Here is a 13901-nt window from a genome sequence, read left to right on the forward strand (position 1 = left end):
TTGTCATTTAATTTCATTATGTTCTAACTCCATTTGCTAGGGGTTAGATGATACTCTTGAATTGTAAGCTAGGATAGTCCTTGTTCATGTCACTGTTCTTGTAGTGCTGAAACTAAGTAGGATTGATAATTGGCTAGTTGAGTGAATGCACCTGTGATCAGCTGTGCTGTAAGAAGACAGCTAATTCTAGGGGTGTAAGAGTGAGAGTAGCTAAGGATTCAGTCCATTTGAAGGACTGTGCTTAATTGAAGTAGGGAAGTTAGTAAACTTAGTGATCAAATGCACCTGTGATTGAGTGTGCTGTAAGAAGACACTCAATGCTAGGGGTGAACTAGACAACTTAGGGGATTAACCTTCCACTAATGAGGATTGTTAGATAACTGGTTGAGCAAACAAGCCTGTGATCAGCTGTACTGTGAGAAGACAGTTGATGCTAGGGGTAAGTTAGTAAGATTAGTTAAATCATCCATAATCTTCCCTGAGATGAAACAAGAACATGATTTGATTAGGATCTGCCTTAGTTTAGGATCAAGATGTGGATTCAAAAGTCCTACCATGTTCCTGTTTACTTGCTTTACATGCTACTGTTTTTCAGTTCTGTCACTGCCCTTGGCTCACAGCCTTGATTTGTTTGTCTTTGTTTCACTGTTTCTTATTCATTACCACTGATTTTTCTTGTTAACTGTCACTTGCTTCATCACTTCAACTATACACCCTAGTCTCTGTGGTTCGACCCTGCCTTGCACACTCACTATAACAGACCCTGTGCACTTGCAGGTATCAGTTTGTGACTCTTTTAGAGAGCCACCACTCCTTAGTCAAGACTATACGTCTAGCTCGTTTACAAGATGAAAAAGTAATCTTGCATCGATAAGACTTCAGATCGGCGGTGCAACTTAACTTTATGCCCACAACAACATCAGAAAACATAGATCATATTCCTCAAATCAAAAGACTGATTACAGAATAAGCAGGGGAACGATGGAGGAAACAATTACGTTATTATTGCGACGAGAGATGGTTTCGAGGACATCAATTTAAGTAGAAAACTTTATTCCTTATTGAAGGGGAAGAGGGCATCGATTACAAAGGAAAGAGGGTTATATCGTCAGCATGCTTTGAGGACAACACAGTTTCAAAGGGTTATATCGCCAGCATGATATAACCCAGTTCTATCTAGGCTTAGTTTAGCGCGACAACACTACAAGTTAGGGAATTAGGAGCCAGTATGATTTATATTTCAGTATTTCAGTTGAGTTAGGACTCCCTGGAAGCTTTTTTCGAGAGAGTTTTTTTTATCCCCAAGAAGTTTAATTGCTTTACGAGTAAGTTATGAGTTTTAATAGGATCAGGTTTTGTTTCTTAAGGTTTATATAAAGTGTTGTCATGTCCTTCTATTGATTATCAGAAATCAAATATTTTGTTTATTGCTAATTCTTTTCTTATTCTCTGTAATCGATTTCGCTTCTGCTGGCCGTGATAATAATTCAGTTCTTATCTGAGTACTTTTCTAAACTAATCAGTTTATCAATTATTAAAAGAAAGTGCTTGTAAAAATTTATTATAAAAATGATTATATCAAAATCGTTAATAATTTATGACTATCTATAATCATACTCCTAATTCATAAAACCAAGCCTATTCTCTATATAAAAACAGAGTTTTTTCGAGCGACGTGGTTAATCGGAGCTTCTGGTTGATTCTGCCCCACCATTTTAATTTTCAACCAATAGAATTTGAGAAGGATCTTTTGATTCTACAATATATTTTTTGACTAATGAAATGTAAGAAAAAATATTACCAAAATACTAACTGTCATAAAATATTATAACAAATTACATAAAATATATTGAAGAAAATCATTTAGAATATTTTAATACTAACAACATTTAAGATTAAAATTCAGAAATAATATAGAAATAATATTAAGATAAATATATTTTTATTTTCTTCTAATATAATGTTTCCAAAATTATAGAAATGATATTTTCATAACCGGTTTTAATTAATAAAAATAAGACAACAAAAAATATATTTAGGTAAGTATATTAAAATTCTAGATATGTTTAGATATTATTTAACATTATTTCCGAAAATTATTGTCCCGGACGTTAATAAGCTTGCATATAAATTTTTAATCTATTTCAGTATTTCCCGTCAACGCCGCTTCTTTTTTTCATATTTTTATTAGAGTTTCTTTAATAGGGTTTTATTACATGGATTCTTACGTGTTTTTTCGCAGGAACCTTCGAGTTTGCTTGCATCCGTAGTAGATTGGTGCCACTTTTGTCTTTAAAAAACAGCTCAGGTAATAATTTAATTGCTTTGAAGTCTTATTAGTTCTGTGATAAAGTTGTTAATTGTTTCTGATAATCAATCCTATTTTTTTGTTTTGATACATGATAATCAATCCTCTTAATGTTATGATAACCTGTAAATTTTACAGATAGATTTTATTTGTGCGGGCTTTATTGATGGTTATGCGAGTTTTGAATCTTTTATTGTGTTGGATCTGCTTACATTAATTTCGTTGGCCTGTGATTGTCGTTTGTGTTACAGGTATCGAAAAAAGTGTATTCGATGGATGATGTTCTCTCTTTTGAAAGCAGCTCATCAGGTTTTTTTGTTCTTTTTTCTATTGTCTATAGAAGTTCTTATTGGTTTTTTATTTTGCTTTCTTTTTTTATGGTGGGAAAACATCAATTTGTGATCCGCAAGGTTTCTCTCTTTTGCAGTTTGCAATCTCATTTATGAAAAGAATGAGCTAGTAGCCATTACTGAACCGCAAGATTCAAGGGGTATTTTGTTGGCCCTAATTTTTTTTTCTGTCTCTTGGAGCTCTCTTTTTTCGAAATCTAATTGGGCTTACAAGTTTTTCTTTTAGCAGGTGGAATTTTTTTCTTTTTCATTATCCGTGTCCCTGTTCTTTTTGCTTCAACTACAACTTGATTTTTGTCAATCAATCAGGGGTACACTATATGTACGAAGAGGGTGAGGGAGAACTAATTGAATCGACACAAGTTGAAAACTTTGATGGTGTAATATGGATGAAATTCATCTTTTTATTCGAACCAAAGATGGCATGTTCTATAAGTTTCCTTGAACAGGTGCTATTCTGTACCTCTCTTCTAACATTCTACGTTACAGATTACTTTGTTTACATGTGTGATGAGTGCTAAAAAGTGCATATTTTTATATATTTTTCTTGGCATTTAACTCATCTTTTGTGCATTAATTCTACATTTTATCCCATATTCTGTATTTTCATTGTTTTCAAGAATAAATATTTTTCTTACTTAATCTTGCATTTTTAGGTAATAAATGAAGTTCGGATGAGTCGCGGAGCGAAAAGAGCAGAAAAGTAGTGAAAAGCCGGGAAGAATTACGCAAGGAAGCCGCAAAGAATGGAGCACACGTCCAAAAAGCTAGGAATGGGCTCAAGAAGGAAGAATTGTTCTTAAAGAAGATATGGGCTTGGCATACCCAAGGCCCAAAACCCTTACCCAAACCCATTTTCTATATCCATAACCGCCTCCATTCTCAGCCGTTAGATGGGACTACATCGAAATCCTACGGTCGCTCCTTCGTAGAGCATCAAAATCTGAAGTCTCTGCAAAACACCACAGCGCTTAAATTCCAAGCCTTCAGATTAGATTGTAGTTGAATCCAACGATCGCTTCTTTGCCTGCGCATCAAACCTCGATACTTCCGCTTAACACTACAACACCTAACTCCATCTGGTGTCGTTAATTTTGTTGTATTGTATAATCCAACGGTCGCTTCAGGATCCACTTCATCTCACCGTCATATTGATCTTTCATCTCCATATCCCACGGTCGAGATTCGCCAAACATCGAACTCGATGATCCCGCTACACACCATAGCGACCGAACCCTATGACCTAACCAAACATCCCCTTCTTCCCAAAACAATCGACCTTCACCTTCTTCCTCTCCACCATACCCTGTGCAGAACCACCACCATCACCCATGTCCGTCTCTGCCACCACCACAACTCTCACCAAAGACATCATGGCTCCTACCAACTGAAACCCACTCTTCCCCTACTCCTCTAGCTTTCTATAACATCAATTCCTCGATCTTTTCCTCTCACAGGAACCCTAGGTTAGGGGTTGATGAAATAGATGAGCTAGAAAAGCAATTAGGGCATGGGAAGAACAAGAGAAGCATCAGGAGAAGAATTGGAGGCATGGGTCGACATCTACCAGTGTCATCAGTGATTAGGTAAATTTTAATAGAAATTTTTATAAGAACCCTAATTCCATAAATTGGGGATTTTTGGGGGAAATTGATTGTACGTCTAATTAGAAGCATGGGTCACGTATTAGGGTTGTTATCAGTATGTTAGGTGAGTGAATTTTGGATTTTTGGGTAAACCCTAATTTCACTGATTTGGGGGATTTTTTGGGATTTTGCTTATATGTATAAATAGATGATGTGGGGGTGTGTTGTAACTATCTCTGGACTAGCCAGTGTATCCCCATGAGGGCTGGACTAGCCAGTTCCTCTTGGGTAGATTTTTCTTACCTGTTTTGTATTTGTAGATTTAATTTTAATTTTCAATTTTAATTCCAAATTCAGTTTAGTTTATCTTGTTTCAATTCAGTTGTTTTATGTTTTAATTCACATTTCATTCTAGTTCACATGTTAGTTTGTAGTTCTCTGTTTAGTAAATGTTTTGTTTTTGTTGCTGTTATGTGAGCTCACATGTGTATGTGTATAGCTAGGCTGAGATGATGCCTTAAGTCACTGTTAGTGGTGGAATGCTAGGTTATAATTCATGTAAATTGAGTTGATTGAGTAATGGAGGAATTTAGTGCTCAACTGTGCTTGTGATTGATTGTGCTGTCAAAAGACAGTCAATGCTAGGAGTAACAGTTGAGCAAGCTTCTTCTCCTTCCATTCCATTTATGTATGCCCTGGAACATAGGCAGGCTTGAACCTTCACCTAGATCCATTAGGGACAGGGATTTAACATAGAATTACACTATCTGGCTAGTTCACAAGGTGGATTCATAACCTAGTTGTGTTGTTTCTCTGTTTTGTATTTGTAGTTTTGCTCCCCTGCCATTGCCCTTGGCTTAGGCCTTGGTTTATTACACTGTCATTTTATTGTCTTTGCTTCACTGTTTATCTTCATTGTTGTTTCTCAATTGTTCACTGTTAAACTTTCACTGTCACCTTCTCACTTTCACTTTGTTCCATTTTGTTTTGCTTTTGTTCTCTGTTTAGTTTCATTGTTCTGTCACCTTCTCATAATACTTTTGTTCTGTTACTTTTGTTCATTGTTTTGCTTTGATGTGTTCACTGTCACCTTCTCACACACTTTTGTTACTTCAGTTTCAAGATCTGTCACTTAAAAGCCCATTTGTTCTCTTGCTTGGCTAAAGCCTAGTTCATAGCTCAGAAGCCTAGCTAATCTAAAGGCCCAGCCAACTGAGCCCAAGGCTCAGTTCATTCCAAAAATCAAAGATCCAGTCCACTGTGGACTTAATCAAAGCCCAAGGCCCAGTGCAATTCAAAAGACCAAAAGCCCATAAGTTCACAGTCAATCCAAAAGCCCACTGAGCCCAAAACCATTTCATTGTTACAAAAACCCACTAAGCCCAAAGCACAATTAGAAGCCCAATAGCAATTTAGAGCCCAAATAGCTAGAAACTCCAAACACCCCAGTCTCTGTGGATCGACCCGTACTTGCACGAGCTATAACTGACGACCGTGCACTTGCGGTATTACTGTAGGCCCGCGTTTTTATTTCGCTTCAATTTTATACGCTTTCCCGGGCCCACCAAGTTTTTGGCGCCGCTGCCGGGGACTCGGGTTTGTTTCTCTAGTAGTTTTATTAGCTATTTTTGCATTTCACTGCATAGCATTTGCATCTTCATCTGCTTCACTTCATTTGCTGTTGGACCTGCTGTTCTGAACCAGTTTTCCTCTGCTGGGACGCCACCAAGGAAAAGAACCAAAGCCCAACTGGGTTTTTGCAACAATATCAGAGCAGCTGGGTTGTGCTTAAAAGGTAACCCATTTAAGAGAACCCGAATTGTGGGCTTCCAATTTTTAATTGTGGGCTTGTAATATTAACGCCAATTTTGGGTTTTTATTTTCTGTTGGGTTTGTAATTATTTTCTGTGGGCTTGTTTGTTTAATTGTGGGCTTGTATTTAATTTTTGTGAGCTTGTTTAATTTGGACTGGTATTTTGTAGTCTGGGTTTTTTTAAACCCAGCTGAGCTTGTAACCGATCACGCTAGGTTAACTCGTTAGTGGGCCGAGTACCCAAATTCTAGGCCGAGATTTTGGACTCAGTTTCACCAAGCGTTTTCAAACCAGCTGAGCCAAAGCAAACACAAAACCAACAGTGGGCTTGCTCCCATTCAAAAACCAAATTTTATTTTCTTTTTAAAAAAAAAAAAAAAAAAAAAAAAAAGTTTCCAAATGTCTCCCGACAAAACCAAATTTTTCCCAAAAGTCCAATCCCATTAAAAACCAAATTTTCTTGTAGATAATGTGTTAGTTAAATTTCCTTTTGTATATATTTTGTGCTCATCCATTGTGACTCCGAATATGTTGGAGTTTTGCCTTGGATAACGGAGTTTTAATTCTGCTTTCGCCGAAATCGGGTATTCTCTCTCCTTTTACTCTACTCAGCATGTCCCTTTCCATATGTTGCATTTTAATTCTTTCCATATTTTTAAACATTGAGGACAATGTTTAGTTTAGGTTTGGGGGTATAGAGTAGATACCATGATAATATGCCATAATGAAAACAAGAACTCCCTCTTTTTGAAAAATTTGAAAAATTCCAAAAAAAAATAGAAAAATGAAAAAAAAACATAAAAATGGAGCTCATTTACCTTGAAATGTTGACTCTTGTGCAAATATGTAATTATTAGGAGTCTTAGTCTATATTTAGGCACCCTGATTCTAGCACAATTCACATAGTGATAAGAAATTTGCACGCGCACGATCTACCAATACATGTATAGCCTCGATCTTCAAGGTGTTTGATAGGAAGTCACGATTGCCAATCACTTTAGAATACTGAACGAAACTTGACTAGCTTGTTCTTTGGTTGGTTGGGATAGAAGGTGGAGGTTACATTAAGAAAACAACCATCGAATTTAACTGGGTGCATCAAAAAGGGCTACCTCTTGCAAAATGTCATGTAATCTTTTGTTTCCTTTTGTATATGTATCAAAAGTGTTTCCTTTTTCAAAAAAAAAAAAAAAAAAAAAAAAAATCATGTATTTATCAATTCCATTCTCTCTTGTTCCAAAAATAAAAGAGAGTAGTCAATGTAAAAAGAGTCATGTAAATAGTCATTTTGTTGTTTCATTGTAATAAGCAAGGAGGGTGTATGCCATGATGTACAACGCGAGTAATTGTGAAATACCTCCAACTCATTCACAATTCTCGTAAAGTCCGGACAGCTAGCTAGATTTCGACCTTGGTTCTTAGCCTGAGAAACTATCTCTTGGTGATTAGTAGTCATAACTTCAGATCTTTCTTTACACATGTGTAGATACACTTTACACTCTTATCACATGTCTTTTTTGTTATCAGTGCTAGGATTGTGCTTTGATAGATAGATTGACATCTCCATTTTGCTGTGAGCTTAAACTATCTTGCACATGTCACATTTGATGGAATCTGAGCTTATATTTTGACCTAGAACTTTGTAGGTACGTTCTAAGCAAACCTTCACGAGACTTCAACTCGTCCACTAGGGACACTTAGTGGGTTTAAAAGGCTTAGTGCATACGCTAAATGCATTCGAGAGACCAACGACAGTGGTATAGTAGGATTTCCTTAGTTTTGTTTTACTTGAGGACAAGTAAAATTCAGGTTTTGGGGGTATTTAATGAGTGCTAAAAAGTGCATATTTTATATATTTTCTTGGCATTTAACTCATCTTTTGTGCATTAATTCTACATTTTATCCCATATTCTGTATTTTCATTGTTTTCAAGAATAAATATTTTTCTTACTTAATCTTGCATTTTTAGGTAATAAATGAAGTTCGGATGAGTCGCGGAGCGAAAAAGCAGAAAAGTAGTGAAAAGCCGGGAAGAATTACGCAAGGAAGCCGCAAAGAATGGAGCACACGTCCAAAAAGCTAGGAATGGGCTCAAGAAGGAAGAATTGTTCTTAAAGAAGATATGGGCTTGGCATACCCAAGGCCCAAAACCCTTACCCAAACCCATTTTCTATATCCATAACCGCCTCCATTCTCAGCCGTTAGATGGGACTACATCGAAATCCTACGGTCGCTCCTTCGTAGAGCATCAAAATCTGAAGTCTCTGCAAAACACCACAGCGCTTAAATTCCAAGCCTTCAGATTAGATTGTAGTTGAATCCAACGATCGCTTCTTTGCCTGCGCATCAAACCTCGATACTTCCGCTTAACACTACAACACCTAACTCCATCTGGTGTCGTTAATTTTGTTGTATTGTATAATCCAACGGTCGCTTCAGGATCCACTTCATCTCACCGTCAGATTGATCTTTCTCTCCATATCCCACGGTCGAGATTCGCCAAACATCGAACTCGATGATCCCGCTACACACCATAGCGACCGAACCCTATGACCTAACCAAACATCCCCTTCTTCCCAAAACAATCGACCTTCACCTTCTTCCTCTCCACCATACCCTGTGCAGAACCACCACCATCACCCATGTCCGTCTCTGCCACCACCACAACTCTCACCAAAGACATCATGGCTCCTACCAACTGAAACCCACTCTTCCCCTACTCCTCTAGCTTTCTATAACATCAATTCCTCGATCTTTTCCTCTCACAGGAACCCTAGGTTAGGGGTTGATGAAATAGATGAGCTAGAAAAGCAATTAGGGCATGGGAAGAACAAGAAAGCATCAGGAGAAGAATTGGAGGCATGGGTCGACATCTACCAGTGTCATCAGTGATTAGGTAAATTTTAATAGAAATTTTTATAAGAACCCTAATTCCATAAATTGGGGATTTTTGGGGGAAATTGATTGTACGTCTAATTAGAAGCATGGGTCACGTTAGGGTTGTTATCAGTATGTTAGGTGAGTGAATTTTGGATTTTTGGGTAAACCCTAATTTCACTGATTTGGGGGATTTTTTTGGGATTTTGCTTATAGTTAAATAGATGATGTGGGGGTGTTGTAACTATCTCTGGACTAGCCAGTGTATCCCCATGAGGGCTGGACTAGCCAGTTCCTCTTGGGTAGATTTTTCTTACCGTTTTGTATTTGTAGATTTAATTTTAATTTTCAATTTTAATTCCAAATTCAGTTTTAGTTTATCTTGTTTCAATTCAGTTTGTTTTATGTTTTAATTCACATTTCATTCTAGTTCACATGTTAGTTTGTAGTTCTCTGTTTAGTAAATGTTTTTTTTGTTGCTGTTATGTGAGCTCACATGTGTATGTGTATACTAAGCTGAGATGATGCCTTAAGTCACTGTTAGTGGTGGAATGCTAGGTTATAATTCATGTAAATTGAGTTGATTGAGTAATGGAGGAATTTAGTGCTCAACTGTGCTTGTGATTGATTGTGCTGTCAAAAGACAGTCAATGCTAGGGTAAACAGTTGAGCAAGCTTCTTCTCCTTCCATTCCATTTATGTATGCCCTGGAACATAGGCAGGCTTGAACCTTCACCTAGATCCATTAGGGACAGGGATTTAACATAGAATTACACTATCTGGCTAGTTCACAAGGTGGATTCATAACCTAGTTGTGTTGTTTCTCTGTTTTGTATTTGTAGTTTTGCTCCCCTGCCATTGCCCTTGGCTTAGGCCTTGGTTTATTACACTGTCATTTTATTGTCTTTGCTTCACTGTTTATCTTCATTGTGTTTTCTCAATTGTTCACTGTTAAACTTTCACTGTCACCTTCTCACTTTCACTTTGTTCCATTTTGTTTTGCTTTTGTTCTCTGTTTAGTTTCATTGTTCTGTCACCTTCTCATAATACTTTGTTCTGTTTACTTTTGTTCATTGTTTTGCTTTGATGTGTTCACTGTCACCTTCTCACACACTTTTGTTACTTCAGTTTCAAGATCTGTCACTTAAAAGCCCATTTGTTCTCTTGCTTGGCTAAAGCCTAGTTCATAGCTCAGAAGCCTAGCTAATCTAAAGGCCCAGCCAACTGAGCCCAAGGCTCAGTTCATTCCAAAAATCAAAGATCCAGTCCACTGTGGACTTAATCAAAGCCCAAGGCCCAGTGCAATTCAAAAGACCAAAAGCCCATAAGTTCACAGTCAATCCAAAAGCCCACTGAGCCCAAAACCATTTCATTGTTACAAAAACCCACTAAGCCCAAAGCACAATTAGAAGCCCAATAGCAATTTAGAGCCCAATAGCTAGAAACTCCAAACACCCCCAGTCTCTGTGGATCGACCCGTACTTGCACGAGCTATAACTGACGACCGTGCACTTGCGGTATTACTGTAGGCCCGCGTTTTTATTTCGCTTCAATTTTATACGCTTTCCCGGGCCCACCAAGTTTTTGGCGCCGCTGCCGGGGACTGGGTTTGTTTCTCTAGTAGTTTTATTAGCTATTTTTGCATTTCATGCATAGCATTTGCATCTTCATCTGCTTCACTTCATTTGCTGTTGGACCTGCTGTTCTGAACCAGTTTTTCCTCTGGGGACGCCACCAAGGAAAAGAACCAAAGCCCAACTGGGTTTTTGCAACAATATCAGAGCAGCTGGGCTGTGCTTAAAAGGTAACCCATTTAAGAGAACCCGAATTGTGGGCTTCCAATTTTTAATTGTGGGCTTGTAATATTAACGCCAATTTTTGGGCTTTTTATTTTCTGTTGGGTTTGTAATTATTTTCTGTGGGCTTGTTTGTTTAATTTGTGGGCTTGTATTTAATTTTTGTGAGCTTGTTTAATTTGGACTGGTATTTTGTAGTCTGGGTTTTTTTAAACCCAGCTGAGCTTGTAACCGATCACGCTAGGTTAACTCGTTAGTGGGCCGAGTACCCAAATTCTAGGCCGAGATTTTGGACTCAGTTTCACCAAGCGTTTCAAACCAGCTGAGCCAAAGCAAACACAAAACCAACAGTGGGCTTGCTCCCATTCAAAAACCAAATTTTATTTTCTTTTTTTAAAAAAAAAAAAAAAAAAAAAAAAAGTTTCCAAATGTCTCCCGACAAAACCAAATTTTTCCCAAAAAGTCCAATCCCATTAAAAACCAAATTTTCTTGTAGATAATGTGTTAGTTAAATTTCCTTTTGTATATATTTTGTGCTCATCCATTGTGACTCCGAATATGTTGGAGTTTTGCCTTGGATAACGGAGTTTTAATTCTGCTTTCGCCGAAATCGGGTATTCTCTCTCCTTTTACTCTACTCAGCATGTCCCTTTCCATATGTTGCATTTTAATTCTTTCCATATTTTTAAACATTGAGGACAATGTTTAGTTTAGGTTTGGGGTATAGAGTAGATACCATGATAATATGCCATAATTGAAAACAAGAACTCCCTCTTTTTGAAAAATTTGAAAAATTCCAAAAAAATTAGAAAAATGATAAAAAAAAAAATGGAGCTCATTTACCTTGAAATGTTGACTCTTGTGCAAATATGTAATTATTAGGAGTCTTAGTCTATATTTAGGCACCCTGATTCTAGCACAATTCACATAGTGATAAGAAATTTGCACGCGCACGATCTACCAATACATGTAGCCTCGATCTTCAAGGTGTTTGATAGGAAGTCACGATTGCCAATCACTTTAGAATACTGAACGAAACTTGACTAGCTTGTTCTTTGGTTGGTTGGGATAGAAGGTGGAGGTTACATTAATAAAAACAACCATCGAATTTAACTGGGTGCATCAAAAAGGGCTACCTCTTGCAAATGTCATGTAATCTTTTGTTTCCTTTTGTATATGTATCAAAAGTGTTTCCTTTTTCAAAAAAAAAAAAAAAAAAAAAAAAATCATGTATTTATCAATTCCATTCTCTCTTGTTCCAAAAATAAAAGAGAGTAGTCAATGTAAATAAGAGTCATGTAAATAGTCATTTTGTTGTTTCATTGTAATAAGCAAGGAGGGTGTATGCCATTGATGTACAACGCGAGTAATTGTGAAATACCTCCAACTCATTCACAATTCTCGTAAAGTCCGGACAGCTAGCTAGATTTCGACCTTGGTTCTTAGCCTGAGAAACTATCTCTTGGTGATTAGTAGTCATAACTTCAGATCTTCTTTACACATGTGTAGATACACTTTACACTCTTATCACATGTCTTTTTTGTTATCAGTGCTAGGATTGTGCCTTTGATAGATAGATTGACATCTCCATTTTGCTGTGAGCTTAAACTATCTTGCACATGTCACATTTGATGGAATCTGAGCTTATATTTTGACCTAGAACTTTGTAGGTACGTTCTAAGCAAACCTTCACGAGACTTCAACTCGTCCACTAGGGACACTTAGTGGTTTAAAAGGCTTAGTGCATACGCTAAATGCATTCGAGAGACCAGCGACAGTGGTATAGTTAGGATTTCCTTAGTTTTGTTTTACTTGAGGACAAGTAAAATTCAGGTTTGGGGGTATTTAATGAGTGCTAAAAAGTGCATATTTTTATATATTTTCTTGGCATTTAACTCATCTTTTGTGCATTAATTCTACATTTTATCCCATATTCTGTATTTTCATTGTTTTCAAGAATAAATATTTTTCTTACTTAATCTTGCATTTTTAGGTAATAAATGAAGTTCGGATGAGTCGCGGAGCGAAAAGAGCAGAAAAGTAGTGAAAAGCCGGGAAGAATTACGCAAGGAAGCCGCAAAGAATGGAGCACACGTCCAAAAAGCTAGGAATGGGCTCAAGAAGGAAGAATTGTTCTTAAAGAAGATATGGGCTTGGCATACCCAAGGCCCAAAACCCTTACCCAAACCCATTTTCTATATCCATAACCGCCTCCATTCTCAGCCGTTAGATGGGACTACATCGAAATCCTACGGTCGCTCCTTCGTAGAGCATCAAAATCTGAAGTCTCTGCAAAACACCACAGCGCTTAAATTCCAAGCCTTCAGATTAGATTGTAGTTGAATCCAACGATCGCTTCTTTGCCTGCGCATCAAACCTCGATACTTCCGCTTAACACTACAACACCTAACTCCATCTGGTGTCGTTAATTTTGTTGTATTGTATAATCCAACGGTCGCTTCAGGATCCACTTCATCTCACCGTCAATTGATCTTTCATCTCCATATCCCACGGTCGAGATTCGCCAAACATCGAACTCGATGATCCCGCTACACCCATAGCGACCGAACCCTATGACCTAACCAAACATCCCCTTCTTCCCAAAACAATCGACCTTCACCTTCTTCCTCTCCACCATACCCTGTGCAGAACCACCACCATCACCCATGTCCGTCTCTGCCACCACCACAACTCTCACCAAAGACATCATGGCTCCTACCAACTGAAACCCACTCTTCCCCTACTCCTCTAGCTTTCTATAACATCAATTCCTCGATCTTTTCCTCTCACAGGAACCCTAGGTTAGGGGTTGATGAAATAGATGAGCTAGAAAAGCAATTAGGGCATGGGAAGAACAAGAAAAGCATCAGGAGAAGAATTGGAGGCATGGGTCGACATCTACCAGTGTCATCAGTGATTAGGTAAATTTTAATAGAAATTTTTATAAGAACCCTAATTCCATAAATTGGGGATTTTTGGGGGAAATTGATTGTACGTCTAATTAGAAGCATGGGTCACGTATTAGGGTTGTTATCAGTATGTTAGGTGAGTGAATTTTGGATTTTTGGGTAAACCCTAATTTCACTGATTTGGGGGATTTTTTTGGGATTTTGCTTATATGTATAAATAGATGATGTGGGGGTGTGTTGTAACTATCTCTGGACTAGCCAG

This window comes from Papaver somniferum, chromosome 6 (assembly GCF_003573695.1).
Source record: "Papaver somniferum cultivar HN1 chromosome 6, ASM357369v1, whole genome shotgun sequence".
Classification (NCBI taxonomy): Eukaryota; Viridiplantae; Streptophyta; class Magnoliopsida; order Ranunculales; family Papaveraceae; genus Papaver; species Papaver somniferum.